The sequence below is a fragment of the Cephus cinctus genome, unplaced genomic scaffold, assembly GCF_000341935.2.
Source record: "Cephus cinctus unplaced genomic scaffold, Ccin1 Ccin1_scaffold0709, whole genome shotgun sequence".
NCBI classification, from domain to species: domain Eukaryota; kingdom Metazoa; phylum Arthropoda; class Insecta; order Hymenoptera; family Cephidae; genus Cephus; species Cephus cinctus.
This window is the reverse complement of record NW_014333329.1, coordinates 1085260-1103547: the sequence shown is the minus strand read 5'-3', so window position 1 is coordinate 1103547 and position 18288 is coordinate 1085260. Positions and strand designations below refer to the sequence as shown.

The 18288-nt window shown below is 39.2% G+C and overlaps 1 long non-coding RNA gene across 1 annotated transcript; it reads left to right on the top strand.

Moving 5' to 3' along the window:
• The first annotated feature begins 674 nt into the window (after positions 1–674).
• On the top strand, positions 675–3038 carry LOC112494721. The gene is made up of 4 exons (XR_003060468.1): positions 675–729; positions 899–1011; positions 2626–2794; positions 2876–3038. It is a non-coding gene; the product is annotated as an uncharacterized LOC112494721 (long non-coding RNA).
• Positions 3039–18288: the final 15250 nt, after the last annotated feature.

Genomic DNA, 18288 nt, shown 5'->3' with positions numbered 1-18288 from the left:
GGGGGGGGGGGGGGGGGGGTATTCAGGAGGAAAGAGCAGTGGAGGGTGGTTCTAACACTTTTGTCGCTAAGGGTGGTAGGATAGGGGCGGGAAAATTTCGACCCTACCGATACCAGCGGTTTCTGTGACGGGCGAACTATCGTAAACACGTACTTCTATGCGGCACTTGGTGATTTTTGAAAATATTCACAGATTTTGATAGTGTTAAGTTTTGTGCTTGTGGAAAATTCGTGACGTTCACGATCGTAGAAATTAAACAAAATTCGGCTGCGTCTTTGATTTATTGTATCATACATAATTGGTAGCACGGTTTACGTTAACGACACAAAACAAGAATCTCTCTCTAAAACTTATTTTTTGTCTGTTATCCTTGGCGGATAGTTTTTATATTCAGAGTTGTCATTAGTAGAAAGATTTATCGAATCCAGATACATATGATAATACGGTTGAAATATAGGTGGAAATAATCGAAGATCAAAAATCGTCTTTTGTAAGTTATAATATCAAAATAAAGTCAAGTCCCATACATCATTGACTAATATACTTGACATCGTTTCAAACTAGCGGATAAAATTTACTATTAACTAAACAGCCTATAGACTATACATATACTGGTTGCTCCAATCTTAGACAGTAAATATATACGCATATATTAGATTCGTTACTTTTATTCCCTCAGATACTCACCACTTTACTCGCCAGCATCCCCTGGAACAAATAGAAACTTACGTAAGCATTGAATCAGTACCTGGCATATTTCTTAAACGCACTAAAATCTACACGTACTAATATTTACTGCTATGAAAAATTGCAGCTATCACTAACGTTTCCAAATGTTCGCATCAATATTTTAAAAATATTTCTAGTCGCTATAGCAAAGCCCTACATTATTTTGCAGGTATAAAAATAGTAGCGCGATAAGGTCGACATTTTAAGAAATAAATGTCAGTCCTCATCCCTCTATCAGCAGTGTCCTGAGCTCCATCCACAATGACAGAAAAAAAAATACAGGTAATTATTAGAAGCATTTATGACCTATCAAAATAATGAGCGAGGTCGAGTCAATGTCTCAGCAGGATACCTTTAGGTGAATATACATAATGGGGCTTTCTCTCTTAACCAAAACTCGATTTGACACCCTCTGCCAAGTACCTGTTCCCTCTACGAGAGACTCACGAGCCGAAAGCATGTTCCAAAGAAAAGGGGCAGGCGTGGTCCTCAGGTAGGCCCTACATAAGACCCAAAATAGGGTGTGGGTTGGCATGTGGAAGGTAGGTACAAACTAACCCCCTAAAACTTAGTCTATGGAGATGAATGTTCCACCCCTGTGCTCTCCCCCCACCCGCTCGAAAGTATACCAGCGTCTTTTGAGAGGCCGACCGTCAGACGATATCCAATATGGCTTCGTATACAAAAGAAAAATGTCCGCGTTCCTTTGTTGTCCTCCCGCTATGATCCATATCATGTGCTGGTGCAGCGAGAAGGGGTGTAGGTACATATACCGACTTTAAAAGGGCATACCAACCCTCTCAAATGAAAAACCTACGCGTACCAGAAAGCCCTCTTCTGCTTTAGACTCATAATAAATAACTCATTCACATGGATAAGGCAGAGGATATTGTTTCCATTATAAGTTAGATACGGTTTCACGACAGTGATCTAAGGATCCCTTTTAGTTAGGAAATTCAAAAACCAGCTGGCTACACTCGAAATCACTTCGGATTTTCTCGTTAAGGTGAATTAGATCTACGAAGTGGTTTTCGTAGCCACGAAATGTTCCCGGTTTACTTTAATAGTTTTGATCATTTCCATACTATTCGAATGCTCACGTATTTACGCCTTTCCTTTTTTTTTTATTACCCACGATTTTTTTTTTTCTTCTTCGTAAAAGAATCAACCAGTTCCTTAGGGCTGACTTTCGAACGAGAATCCCGATTACCATTTACTTTAATTAAGCAGCGTGTCAGGGACGCTGCTTGGTACTCTTACCCGTATGAGCCTTTCCGATCGTCAATGTCGATTTCCTAACCTGCCTGTCCTTCGATATGGTGCACTAAGGAGAACACGCAACTACAGAGTGCAATGCCCCATAGAATGCAGTTACTAATGGCAGCTCGTATAGCCACCCATGACGGCTAAGAGTGAGGCCGCCGATCCATACGTGACTCGCTGTTCTCTGATCGATGGATCGTTCAGGATCCTGCAAATTCTTTGCACGTATATCTCCCTGGTCACCTACCGCATATACTCGCCATGCGCTAAGATGAATTGCTTACATGTCATTCATATCTAATGAAGCGGATTCCTCGCGATTTGTTTTTGACACGGAATCGCTCTCTGAGGACTGCGTACTTTCCGTATCTAGAGTGTTTAGAGAAATTTTACGAAATATTAGGGCTGGTCATTATTTTCAAATAAAATATACACCTTTGAGTATATTACGTGGATTCTTGTAAAGTTAATTATTACGTTGTTCACAATTAAGGCAATCCAAATAATACATGCAAGTGTGTATGCGGTACAGAGTTTGTATGGAATTGCGTATAGCGTTGAAAGATTTATGAAAATTGAAGAGTCTACGATAAAGAAATTTTTTAGCATGGCAGTGAATATAATTTTTTTCAGTACTGATGGGAATGTTTATTGAAGTCGAATTTACCACGCTGCTGAACTAAGCGACGCTCATGCGACAAGTATAATTCTTGAATGTATCTTTAGAAGGGAACTGGAGCACCTCTGAATTATGAGCCATGATTGGTCTCTTGATGCGACGAAAAGTAGGAATATGAATGAGGTGCAGATTCAAAAATAACATAATGCTATGTATCGTTGCGTTGAAAATCATAATTATCGTTTCTTCTGTACAATTTTTTAGCGTCCTCAAGCATGTCTTTAAACGTAAACACCAAACTGCAGTATTCAACAATTAAAATAACCATGTACCACCGACAGATAAATGCTGCCCATAAATGGAAGAAGATAAAGACATCTCCACGTCATAACACTATTGTTACCCACAGCGTTTATGGAAAGATGGAAAGATAGCAAAGAGAAAAAAAATGATTTAACAACACCTTCCATACACACCATATATGGAATGTCTAGATAGTAAATAAAATTTTTAAAAATACTACAAGCAACCTGAACTCCTCAAACACATTCTTCAGATTATCTGACGCGGTGAAGAACCCATCGCTGAAAAACCGTATTTCCACCGTATATAAATTTCAAAGTAATTTACGTCTATATACTTATAGCTGTAACCAATAAGTCGGTCGTTTGCTTTACAGATAGGACTAAATTTCAACAAAGTTCAAACGATACGCATAAGTTCTGTAGCACTAGGTACTATGACAGTCGTGGAAATGAAAGTAGCTTCCGTGAAGGGGCAAGCGTGAAAAACGTGCTTGAACTCCTCGGAAGACCGTCCAATTACTTCAATGATTGCTTCTTCGCTTCGTAAAGTATAGTTAACCATGGCCGAAGGTAGACCGTATGTGCATATATATATATTATACATATATACACACCATACGGACCACATAGTTAGACAACGTATGTATGTAACTAGCCTAAGCACCACAGGGTGTAAATTGCGGCTGCGCTAACAAAGCCTAACTCGATCTCAGTGAATAGATGTGCAGGGGATAAGGAAGACGGGACAGGACATATAGGAGTCTGTGGATACGTCAGGGGGCTTCGGAATGCTGAACCCTGCAGCTTGGAAGGACTCTTGAGAATTTTCCGGAGAATCGAGGGGGAGATTAGGAGGGGAAAAGAAGAGAAGGAGAAGAAGGAGGAGCAGGATGAGAAAAAGGTGAGCGGAGTGAGTGAGAACGGACAAAGAAAAAAGAGTAATGGTCGGTGCTTAGGGATACGTACAGGATCGTTTGGCTATCAAGGGGAGACGCCCTGGAGATCGGTAGAAGACACCTAGTGCGCCATCTTCAGGGAGATAACAGCGATTCATCCGACCCTCCTGGTGATTTTCGGGCCTTTGTCCAGACAATCGTCCCAGGATTTGGAAGACATTCAAATGATTTCTTTTTGACAAATTGTCACAATTTTTTGCATGCTGAAAATTGTTGTTCGTCTAATTATTCGATTCGATTATTTTATTTGATGTTATATTTTTGAAAATTTATTCTTTATATGAAATCGATGCACTAACTTTATGGTTAGCTTAGGTTTATCGTGGTGAATTCTTGCGAGTGGTTGGATCAACAGCGTTTTATTTGGTCGTTATCTATTCCTGATGCAATTTTGGAATTGCAATACGAGGTGGGGGATAAAATGAGAACGGCGCCGCGTTACGTTTTACGACTATTTTACTCACATATGCTGTTTATGTTCAAGTAGCGAAATACCACGTTGAAGCACAAGTGGCTCGCAATAAATCAAAAACTTGATCGACTTTCCGCCTGACGTTTTATGGTTCCGTCTTGAGAACTTCAGTAGGCAGTTTTGCCTCTTGCATGTTTTATTATAAAGATACACTGTCTGGTATTATTTCTGATCACAGCAAGATGCTTTTTTAATGTGATATTATCGTTAATTATCATAAATAATCTTCCCAGTCTGTAATCTTTAATGAAGTAACTAACTAGCCCACGTATAATAAAAATCCACTGAATTATATTATAAACAAGCCTGTACCACTGAAATCTGTCCGTGCGAATTTTCGCTACGTTTCTGCATTACCCACTGAGTTTCTTTGACAGTACGCGAAACCTGCATCGTACCCTGCGAGTCCCTGGAATTCGCACAGTTGGTACTTTACCAACGAATAATTTGTGAAAATATAAAAACAAACCTCCATTTTCAATCTTTTTCAATTATCCTCGTATAATTTTATCTTGCCCCTTCTCAACGAATAAACTAAAAGACATTCATTGAAAAATGATAAAATCGACTTTCTAAACCGGCGTAAATCTTCACATACGAAGTCGGCAGTGGCGGCATCCGAAAAGGACCCGCACATCCTTCTTTCCGATTGCATTAAGTATTAACTTGAATTTTTCATTATCTTTATGGCGGTGTTATGAGATAGGATCCTGCAGGTCATTTTACGAATCGTAAGTAAGAGGCTTAATGGTCCTGGAGGATAAGTGGTGTTCCACATTCACTATCGTAACTAAGAGCGTTCATTCGATTTTCTTTATTTGCCGGTCGCGTCCGAGCGAATACCGTATTGCGTAAATCTTCTAGCAACGGAGGGACTTTAATAATAGATAATCGCTGGCTTTATTGACGTTTATCCTAGTTTTACGGTGTCACTTTGGGTCCAGCAAATCCCTGCTTCGCTACGGCACAACTTCAGATAGAAGTGAGAGGCACGAAAATCGTGTTACCACATGGCACAATGGCCAATGTGCTTCAAATCTCAAGTATCCGAGTACCTATGTTATGTACGCTACGTATGCATTCGCCTCCGAAATGCTCACAGCGCCTTGCGAACTTCCTAAAAGGGCTACAACGTTGACTGAATGGTTGGCCAAACTGTATTGCTTTTTATGTGACAGTTGGCCTACTTAAAATTATACTACAGTATAAGTAAACTGAAAGTAAATTTCAATATAGATTTTTAGAAAATTTATTTTTAACACTGCAGTAAGTCGAGTGATAGAAAAGTGTGCGAATCGTGGGAATCTCATGAACGCAACCATTACAATGAGTCGAATGCTCGTGGACGCCAACTGTGAACGCCCCCTAAGATTTGCTCCGCGAGATACGACGTTAAACACGACGATTGAAGGGTGGCAGGGTGGCGCGACGTTAGGGTGCCCGAGAAGATCTGTCGCTGGACGCCGACGTGGCACAGATAAGCACTGATCCCATGACAGTTCGCCATCGTCCTGGACGTCAACGTGTTCTAACCGCGAATCTATACAAACGGTGCAAAGGCTTTCCGGCAGTCACAGTGAGAAGAACTGGACCATTTTCATCCTGCCGAAAATCCTACAGGTATTTTCAAATAAAAATTTCAACATATAATTCCGCATAAGATTCGCTGCATGCAGTAATGAGATTTTTTTTAAATGTCCAAAAATTTTCAATATTTTGTCAAATACAAAATGGCAGAATACGTATATAGACCTAGTGCGCATGTGCGTAATGATACGCAATCACATAGACGGTGTGCCGATTGTAATCGAATGAAACGGTAGAATTTTGGGGTTTTCGTGTTTAACCTCCTTAAAGAAAATAATCGTACAGTTCGTCACCCGTTATTATCGTACGTGTAGCACGTTGCTGATATCAGCACGTGACACGTGACGTAGCCTGAGAGGGATGGAGTGACAGTCCTGCAAACGGCGGGCCACTTAACGACATCAGCTGAGCGGACTTGTGACTCGATGCGTTTTACTGCTGCTTTACGACGGTTTATTGCGCCATCAAAACATAAAATGCCGGCGGGAGCGTGCACGCGTGGGTACACCCCCACTTTACTTTACTACTGTCGCCGCTTGTAGCGACACATTCTCCGATTCCACGCGTGTACCGGGGGCAAGACTTAAACTTATAAAATGCACCGTGATCGCAGGACCAGGTTTAATTGTGGCTCGATGATTCGCACCTGTGCGACCCTTGCGTTACGATTGTTTCGTCAGGGAGGATCTCGTTTGGCTTTTGAAATTTCATATTGAACATGAGGATTTCATGGCTGCCTGTCTGTCTGCTATAGTCAGCCGAACGCAGACTGTTTGCTCATAATTCTATTCTCGAATCTCCATGAAACACCGGGCATTTTTATTATTGTTTTTCCCGTGGATATATGCCGATATCCTTTTATATGCTGGTAGTTATTGCCACTGGACTAATCTTTATGACGTAGGAATTTTTATGGGCTTATTAGACGCTCTTTGAATTTTATATAGGAAATAAGTGGCCGTAATAAAATACGGGATGCGTTAGAAAAACGATTGACGTGAAACGGTAGCCTGTTTTATTAGGCAGAAATAGAATTCGAATTAAAAAATAATAATGACCCGCATCGCCATGCCAGTGCACACGCACGTGTTTTATTTATTAATCGTTAAAGTGAAAATTAATGTCTTTATCAAAACGAAAATATTCGTTACTACGTAACGAGCGTCGTCGATTTTTTAAAATTACGTGAGAACGTGGATATTCCTTGGGTTGAAAAGTTCGCGAAAGAGCTTCGAGCACGAGCGTCCGGTGCTAAGCAAAAAGAAGGCTTTCTGGGCTTGCTCGGTTGAGAGTTCAGAGGGTAGCTGAATGGCGGGGTTTGGAGGGAAGCTGTGCTTTTCTGCGGAAATCAATAATCCCTCTAGCCGGCAGTGCTCCCTCCTTCACTATAGCCACTTCCTACGAGAAATACGTTTGGCGAATGGCTTCGTTTCAACGAGGACAATTCGCAATAGTGACCACTCCTTAAAATCCGAATGCCAACGCGATACGAAACATTGCTGTAATTTAAATGATCAATAATAATTAAATAAAAATGATATACCTACCATTACCATTTCACGGTTTTGAGCATAATTATTTGTATGAAAAATTCACTGGTTATAGTATGATACACAAGTGATATTAATGTCGGTCGTATAGATAACGGTGATATATTTATGACTTAAAGCGATTTGAGCAAAGAAATTATTTTTTGAAAAATTATGATGGAAAAAATATATTTTTTGTCATTTCACACGTAAATTTAAATGAATTTCAGAGATAATATTAAAGAGAGGGACAATAGGGTTAAACGGTCTTGAAAATTTCGAAAAGTTGCAAACATCATAGAGGCATTCTTGAATCCTTGGTGAATTCAGCGTGCGCGACAGTGGCGACATCTCTCGTGGGGTAGTCTGACTACGCTGTGACTGTCTAACCATTCGGTTTGAATCGCTAAACCACCCTGCTGCACCGACAGAACCGACCCACCCGCCAAAGAGCCGATTGGCAAAATCCTCCCTTACTTCGCACCCCGTAGATGCCACGGGAACCAAAGAAATACCACCAGGGGTAAATAGTTCCCCAAAATCACACCAGGGTGCCTTAAAGCGGCCAATTAAAAAAGGATAACATCTCTGTCTGTAGGAAGGTTCAAAATAATAAAAATCATCATGTACCTACCTATTTTAGTATCGAAAGGAAACGTTAAGCACTTTACGAAGTTGTTTTAGGGGAAAAAAAAATTTCAAACATCTCATATCAAAAACATCAGAGTACCCCTTTCAAGTTCCGAATGAGGAAAAGTAGGAAACTGAAAGTATAATATATAAACGCTAGCCCCATAAAATATGTTAAGTGGCAGATCTTAACATCGTGCGCCAAAGAGAATATATGAAAACTACACATGTGCTATTCCGACTATAATTTGCAAAAAAATAAACTGTTATCACTTATTCCAGAAATTCATTTCACAAGAGAATAAAGAAAGTAATAAAAAATTGTCAATCAGACTGGTCTGAAATACTCACACAAATCGCAAAGCCCATTTAAATACGTTAACGCAAATTTAATCGTGGCGGCAAATTCAAACCGCATCGTAAAAACGTACGATACAAGTTACATTAATAAGTGATTGGAGCATATAATATTTATTGAAATACTGCATACCACCTTAATAACCAGTGACCTAACTCTTACGACGCGGCGCCACCTTACCAGTTGCACACAGTGCGATCTGCTTTTCATCGACAGGGTGCAGCGTGCAGCAGTCGACGTCACATCCTACAGAGAAATGCAGTCGACTAAACGAAGCGTAGCTCGTGACATCTATCGTCCTTTACCCGAAACTCGTAGTGGACTTCATTCAGTCGTTCTCAGACGAAGACACTCGACCTTTTACTCTTCCAACAATACAGACTGTACGCGGTAGCTGTCTACTTTTGTTATGGTGCATTCATAAAACTCTAACTGCTTAATAAAAATGTTACGACCGATTATCACACGGAGTAACGACCGTCTAGGTTTTAAATGACGATTATGCAGCGGCAGCCACGAACGAAATACTTGCGGTTTCGTATTATTTTCTGCATCTTTTGAGAATCGTGCTTACATAACGGTCATAAAGTATAACAGAGAAATAAACATTCACATTCCATAAGTTTTAAGACGAATACGCTTAGGTCTTTAAGAATTCAAGATGATCGTGATATGGATCTAAATTTTGATTAGGATTTCACTGTACAATAGTATCGCACTTAAGTGCACCATGTCAAACGTCGTTACAGTAGTGATCACGTAATTAGGTGAATTCTAAGTGATATTGGGCTTAATGGACTTTAATGGAGTTTAAAAGGATTTAATGACAGGAATAACGATGATGATACCCCCCCCCCCTTTCTTTTCGAACAGACTTAAAAATTTTTTTATATAGATTAATTCAACTTGTTACAAATTTTTTGCAATATTTTACAGAAACTCAAAAATATCTTTCAAGTATTTTGATAGTTTTTTTTTTACGCGGTTAACTGGTACTTCAGGGGTGTTGGAAAGTGTACGTTTACTTGATTTACCTCAAATCATAGTTCTAAATAAATGCTTGTTAATCAAACAGAGTTTTTGTCCAGTTTATATGGACCTCATTTTTCTAATACATACAATAGAATATACAGTAATATTAAATACCACAGTATAGCGCAGTAGAAGAAAGTATAACAATATTATGAGACTTAAAAGAAAACATAGGAATGCTGGGTATTTCAAGTACTTTATAAATATTTAATTTGACAATAAATAAATTACGCACAGGAGTATACAATTAATTGTACAAACTTATTCCCGTCAGCACATACATGCCAATCGTTTAATACATAACAAAGTATCAATAAACAACAGTACATATATTCACGCATAAAATTTTTCATTAATAAAGCGAATTTTTCGTCAATAACCGCGCATATACATAAACAATGAACAATTTACAAATGGCGTTAATCGGTAGAGACAGAGCCATTTTACAGTCTCTACGATGGTGGGTAAGGAGGGAATATACCTATGTATATATATATATACACAGGTATACATAAATATAAGTGTGGAAGGGTTGATGCTGGTTGGCCTTGGCGGGCCATTTGCCCAGCTTCGAGCTACGTTTTATAGAAACATGGCCGTTCGGAGAAGTCAAGACTCTTAGCAGATACTTATATATAATACCCATTGTAGCTAGGCACCACACCATACGAACCGCGGTAAAACGATACGATTTGTATAAAAATATCGCGAGTCTTAAGCCGACACCATTTTTCCAAGTGCAACACTTTACTTTCAACCCAATAGCGATTCCCCTCGACATTCCACTACTTGAGTCGATTCGATGTGAAATTGAATGCAAACTGCTATTATCGGAACGTGTTGAGAATGCGCGCATAACTTGAAGAGAACATGGTGGCTCAAAGAAAAGAATTTTGTTCGTGGGAAGAGGGTTCTATGAATGAGTAAGAGCGAGAAAGAGAGAAAGGAGGAGTGAGTACCAAAGAAAGAAGAAGGAAAAAAGACATACCCCATGGGCCGAGAAAATTCTTGTGAACCAACAGGCGTTCTAGGGCGACGCCCCCCCCCCTCCCTAGTAACATCGCAAAATTTACATAGTGACAACGAAACGAATCAAAATTTCTTCTAAATTCTCGATAAGGAATTACGCTGAGAAATGATAATCTTACCCTGGGTAATTATTTAATTAAATTTAATTAAATATCTATTTTATCCTAAATTCGAAATATTCCCAAGGAATAAATACCTTTGTCTAGAAAAAAATTTGTTTCTTAAATATTCCACGAGTGCATTCGCACTGTGGTTACCGAACGTCCTATATCTACTCAATCCCAGTTTATTCCCAACGATTCCCGGTGGCTCGTGCACTTTTACGGGAATTCGTAGGGCGGGAGAGGAGCACGATTCTTGGCCAATAGCGAACGTTCTGGTTGGCCAGTGTGTAGGAATCTGAAAAACTGCTTTGGAAGGCGGAAATTCCCTAGCAAGCTCTTAGATAAAGCTTAACGAAGGCCCAACGAAGTTACGGCGTCGTTTTTTCTATTTTTCTTTTATTCTCTTTTACCTCCTATTCCACGTGCTTCTTTCGCCTCCTTCTTTCCGTCTATCCCCTAACTCCTTTACCCTCTTTATATACGGCAAGAACCCTCGTGCGGGCTGAGGTGGATCGATAAGGTTGAGAACCTCGGGAATTTACGATGCCAGTCGGCGGATGATTGCTTGCGACTGCCGTATAATGCACGGCCTTGTGTCGTAAAGCGATGTTGATGGTGACGTAGGCACATGTGCGTATACGCATATGGAAGGCACGACTCCGTGACAGGGAACAGAACGCAGTGGTGACAGATGGAAATGGCTGAGACGACTGTAATGGCGCATCGGGGGAGAGGAAATGCACGGGTTGAGATTCCTTGTTTACAGTCCATCGAATCATCCACGTATAATGTATCAGGCACTTTCTCATCTGCCAGCACTTGACCCATTCTCATCAGCCTCACTCACGTGTTGCGACCTCGCCAACATTAGCAAAGGTCAAGCATTCAAAAAAATATTCATTTTACCGTCGCTCTGGTTCAACCACCAGAAATTTATTCTCCACATAAATCCACCCTTAAGTAAACTATAGGCCATAGCACTGCATGCTGAATACTTTAAGGAATTCTAATTTTTTAAATCCTATATTATTTTATTGAGCCATTATTCATTTAATTGATTTTCATTAAATATACTTTCATAGTGATCTCATTATATATAGCGTGTTTTCATTTTCATTCAATTTCGCTAAGAAATGTATACTAGGGTTAGTGTTGGTACCAATGTCATGGACAATTACTATCCAATCCACTATTCTCTCGCCGTATTGATTGTACGGTTTTGGAGTACTATAGGCACGTGCGGTGCGTATTACTGTTTTCGTGCCGCTTGGTATAATGTAATTATTTAAACAGCGATTTTACTCTAACTCTAAAACGGCAAAGCAAAATTTTTGTATCTGTAACAAAATCTAGCTGGCGTCGCCGGTGACGCCATCATACCATTCCAGAGCGAAGGTAATACGACGAGGAGCAACAGAAATTCACTGTGCTCGCCCTATCTAACGCATCCGTAGCCCATTAGACATTACTCACGACGATAGTAACGTGCTTCGAATGACAAATACGTGAATCGTTCCTATACCTATATATACTATTACTGTAGTAATACTATAATCGCACTCAGGATTATGCAGCGTGATGGGAACGAGCGATGAATTATTGTAGATCGATGACAGTTGGACACTTGCGTATGTCGAGAGCATTGCCAACACTGGATACTTTACTGGTGGGTACGTGTGTTGCGCATTGGCATGTCCTTGCCATAGAATCATCTTCCGGTTCTTCACGAAAAACGTGCCTGATCATAACAATTATTGAGCGCTATTACGTATTACATGCCCTATACGATATACAACGCGAACGATAATTGTGATGCGAATATTCTTATCAAATGAACAATGAATGAATTTAATATTTTTAAAAATATTTATAATTATTTACACGCAGTGTGCTTTATCAAAAAATTGCATATCAATCAATCGTATCCGGAAGTCATGGAGCAATTCGTATCACGTAACAAGGATGGTAGTAGAGGGAAGTAACGAGAGTTGAATTTTTGGTTTTGATTTTTATCCGGTTTTTTTTTGGAATTTATTCAACCTTCAGGGCAAAATGGTTGCCCCAAGCTGTTTTAATCGACATTGCCAATACGAGGATGCGAGCGATGCCGTCGTTCTCTGTTCCCGTGAGAGGGAAGCGGTCCAGTCAGTGCAGTTCGGAAAGGGATATAAAAAAGTAATATATGATAATGTTTCGAGGGTGGCTCCACTCACCCGGCGTATAGCTAAGAGAAGTAGGGGGTTGGGATCGCTCGCTGGGGGTTGGGCGTGGTGCGAACCCCCGACCGTTGGTCGATACTTCGGGACCGCGTGCCCGACAACGTCGCGACGCCGGGATTCGCCGTCATGGCCGCCTCCTAGTGATCTCGTCAGGACACCGTACTTTTTCGACGCCAAACGTCCCGACGGTAAGTAAGAATAATTCGATCGTCTAATAGTTTAACGATTTTTAATTATACGATTTTACAATGTACAAAATAAATGAATCTTTGAATGTTATATCAGAAATTACTTGCATGGCATACAATTTTGTATGGATACGTCAATATAGTAGATATTGTTATTGAATGATTTCGAAATAATTATCTTGACAAAATTTAACGATCGTCCAAGACGAATGCAATTTTTGTGAAATAAATATTTTTTTAGCACATATGTATTCACTGAATTATCTTACTGACAATGAGTATACTCTATAGTATTGTAAGTGGGAATGATGTACGAAGGAATGAAATTTTCTATGAAAAATAATTAAACGATATAATATACAAGAATCCGTAGAATAACGAAAAAGTTTTTACGTATGAAGTTTGGCAAAAAGATGCATGACAAAATTCGTTTTGAAATGGTCTGCTTCCCTTTCAAGATTTAGGATGACCTTCTACCGTTATCTTCGTCGTAGTTCCAGAATAAGATAAGCGTTATATGCTATCAACTGGACTATGGGATTTAGCGTTGAGATGGGGTCGCTGCCGTTGCCGAATATCCTGAGGAATTACTATAGGACAAAGGAAAAGGTCTTCCTCGCGAAACATGGATATCAAGTTTTTATATGAGGTTTTGAATTCGTAATATCCCTGTGGTATAGTAGCCACTTGTATTTTCTTCTCCCGTATAGCAGCTGAATACAATTTTAATATTCGTAAGCATCTGATCGTTGATTTTAGTTAAAGAGAAAACAGAGACGGCGTCTGCTTTTTTACGACTAGACAACCACCTACGATCAAAGAGTGATGCACGATATATCGTCGTGACACTAACGAGGCTTTCGCGGGTAATTCAAATTTGTATAAGACTTTGAGTGGCATCACGACTAAATAAAACTGTCGCATCAGTTTAACACCGCAAGGTTTATAGGGTGCCTTTTTATTTAACATTCGGATACGCACACGTGTAATAATGGTTAAACTACGTTGTCAATATAATGGTCCGTAGAATCGTCGCGGGATCAAATTATTATTAAATGGACTAGCTAGGTATTGGAATAAATTTTAGAAAAACGTAAATAAAAATGTAACAAGTATCCTTGGAATGTAAAACAAAACGTTTCCGTCCCACGAAAAAATTTTCTACTTCATTTCCCACTGGGTTAAACAATTTCCAAACCAATAAAGAAACAAGGCGTAATCTCCAAGATGAGAGTTTCTCAAAGACAGACAAAACACTTATATAGATAGAGATAGAGATATATATCTCTCGATGGAAGCAGAATCGCAAAAACAGCTTCAGTATCCGGTTGTAAAATTCATACCCATGAAAGCGTCGAGCATCCGTCGTCGCCACTTCGAGTCGTTGATAGGAATTTACGATCGACTCGAATTGACCGTGAAAATATAGCGAACTCGAAGAAAAATCGCAAACGCGTGCACGTCCCCCACGCATGTACGTAACCCGCGGATCTCAATGTGCCACGAGTAGCGTGGATATGGTATAGAAACGCGCCCGAAGAAGGAGTCAAGTTGTTTATTTGATGGCACCATAAAAGGCCTCTTTATGTTTATCTCCCATTTAAGATCCTCACATAAAACCCGCGACTGCACACACAAACCATTAAACGCACATAAATCACCCAACGAATCGAACCAGGTCTCCTCGCGTTTGACTGATTTGTACGAATTTTCAAATACCAGTGATAGATTCGTATCCGACGGCCATATCGCTGCGCCACGCGATATTGAAACGTACGTCCAGGTTCCACGTCGCCTTCTGCGAGACTGCCAAAAAAAATGGTTAACTCCACCTAAACTGTCAGGTACGAGTAAAGAAAATAAAAGGAAGGTCAAAGCGAATATAGAAACCCTTTTTATTTTTTTCGTCTACTTGACAAGGTGCCTTTTAAGTGCAGGAATTACCTTGAGGAAAGGGCTAGTAAAAAGTACAATCCTCGAGAGAAATATTTATGGCAATCGAAAAGGACAGACGGATACCACGGCAAGAGTAGAAGATATTTTTTTAAATTTTACCAAATTTCTCGGTTACATATTTTTTTATATTGGTAAACGTGTATGGGATGAGATATTTATGGATTTAAAAACGATAAATGGCTACTTGAATTCTGTCAGTTTGTTCGGTAACGTGTGGACTGTTAGACTGTTTTCGATAGCTTAGAACAATTTAGATTAAGAACGAGTTAAACTACTAGTTTCTAGAAGGTATCCACATGATATTTTCCGGATTCTGATAATTTTGAAGAGAAGTGCCGTCAAAGTTCCTTATACATGTAAGTTTTTGAATTTATTTATTTTACAATGGGATACATTATATCATCCTTTTAAGTTTTTGTCTTACTGCTCACTTTTTGTAGTATCCCTTTATCACGTTATAAATACGTACTTATAGATATAAGCAGTCCATTCATACATTATCATTGAAATACACTGTGAATTTGATTTCTTAATGGCAGCACTGAGAAGTCTGGTAATCATCAAGATTACTTGTACTGTCAGTAACTGGGTGTGTATTTGATCTCTATTAAATTTAGAGTACTACGTCATTTTGCTAATTCGTTTTTACATACGTTAGTCCTCCTTGATTTTTAAAGATTTTTATTTTTGAAATTGCGTGTGTTGACTGCTTCGAACAACTTTTTTTAACCTCATCGTATACCCCGCGGGTATGTTTGACCATTTTCAGGTAAAAAGTGCCTAAAGGGTAGTTGTCTCCTATACTCGAGTGACCTTGTCGAAGATGCAATCCTTTTTACCGTGAAGGTAACTTCAGCAGGCTTTGCAGCTTTAAATTTTCTTTTATAGATTTCAAGACACATTGACTATACGCAGATGACTTTATCGTTCGAGAAAAACTGTGAATGTTTTATATAAAACTTTTGTGTAGAAAGCATTCCAGGATAACAGTTAGATTATTTACAATTTGTTTTTTTGACTGAATATCCATATATAACTTAATTCATAAACTGTCATCATCACGATTATACGAGCTGCTATCAAATAATTGTGAACAGACATAAAGCTGCAATCGATTTATGTTAATTCCTCGTTAAGGAATGCTGCCTCTGATTAAAAGTCGCCACTAATAATTTATTGTTTCCTCATGAGGAATTCTCGAATATCATCAGCTGACGTACGTATCTGCATAGATAATTTACAACGCTGACCCATTATCGAATGGGCCAAGACTGTACAATTATTTCACAACCAATACGTGTCGACGTAGAAAATGTAAATGACGTGTAATTTCGTCAAAACAGATAAAATTCATTCGTAATTCCGTAGGACTGAATTCTCGTGCCACTATGAACAATTATAGTCGTCATCCTCGTGGCAAAATGTCCCATTGCCAATAATGTTTTGCCAAGGGTAATGTATGGTAAATCAATGGCAATCATTAGTAAACCATTCGTTAACTGTAGCAAAGCACCATTAGCAGTTTGAATTTTGACTACAGGTCAAACTAGTGTAATAGCATTAATTTACAATAGTACTTTGGAGGCTCATTTTTGCTACCCACTGTATATGTATATTCATGTATATATAACACTAACTAAAAAAATTAAGTCTATGGGGAAAGATGGGTTAACGCCGTCCAATCTATTTTATACATAAATAGAAAAAAAAATGTTGGAATGATCCAATAGTTTACTTAGGTGCCAAAAGCTTAATACTCTGATAAGTTTGATCGGTATGCTTTAATTCCAGGATCCAGTCAAAGCACTACGTATCCCAATCGAATTGACAAAAGTTACAGAATTCACAAAATATGTAGCTAGCCGCACCATCGAGCTATCTTAACCTGCAAAGTTTGAAACGACTTGTAACGCCGGTAACCACAAGCGGAAAGGGCCAAGGCCACAACCCCCGATGCTACGGAAAAGGGTTGTTTTGTGCGTTTTACGACGAGGGCATGACCAGGGTGTCCCTGTGAAGACAACCCTTCCTTCCGGTCGCGAGTGTCGAGACATTCAACCACCACGGTTTCGTCCTTCTATGTACTGGTTAGCGAAGGGTTAACTGCCTGCCGTTCGTGGCGTTTGGGATTGTAGTAGAAAAAAATGTTTCTTTTTTTCTCTTTTCTTCTTTTTTCACTGCTTTCTTCAGGTAGGCAGAAAGCAATGCTGTATAACTTTTTACGAGGATGCAGGCAATGCAGCATAACTACCGGGTTGCTTTTTCTCGCAGACCTTGGCTCGTCGTAAAGGGGTAATCAGCCCTCCTTGGGACAGACCTTGGCTGTAATGTCGTGAGCTGTCTTTTTCTGCGCCCTCTTGTTGCATGTCTCTCATTTCCGTGGTGAAGTTGGCAAACGAAACACGTACCAAAACGACAGTGGAAGCGATCGGTCCTTCCCGGAAGGTTTAGTGTCTTCTTAAGCGATGCGTCATTAGCGAGATATTAATTAGACAGTGACACACCCAGAATTGGAATTCAATTAATCGCAGACGAAGATCAACGAGGTGAGATAGAAATCAATATTTCATTAATTTTAATGACCCGTTGATTAAGCTTCGATTATTTGGAATTTTACTGAATATCTTTTATGCCTTCAAATAGTATGGTAGAATTATGCTAGAAAGTTGACTCTACATTTTTAATGCCTCATCGAAAGAGCTCAATCAGCTGCGTATGCCGGTTCAATACAAAATTTGTTTACCTTCTAGTAAAAGAGATATTTAGGAAGGTTGGACAAAATTAAGGTGATAGGGGAAAATGGTTGTATTTGGTCAGATGTTCGTAATCTTCGCAAAAATTAGCCTTTTTATGCATTAGAATATATTTCCAGGTAGCTTGATATCTGAGACATTTTCTGCAAAAAGAAATGAACATCGTTTACCGTATACTTACTTATTGAGAAATTATTGTTAAATGAAAACGCATGCGGCGGCTGTCTCTCTCTTTCGCGTTCTTTTCCCCATCGGTAAACGCTAGGAAAAAAATGACGGTCTATATTTGGGCGTTCAGTAAGCATTATGATTTGTTTATTGAAATAATTATCATTTTCTAGTATTAAATTCACATTTTTAATCATTTTTATCTTTTATGAAATTTAAAAAATTATACTGATTTGACTTCAGCCAAATCTATCACACTACCTTAAAAATTTCAAGTTATCCAAACTTTCCTGTCTGCCATACTTGAATATAGAAAGTCAATTTTCTAGAGTAGCAAGTCAATCTTTCTTTTTAAAAATTATGTACAAATCCCTTCTCTCCACGTTCGACT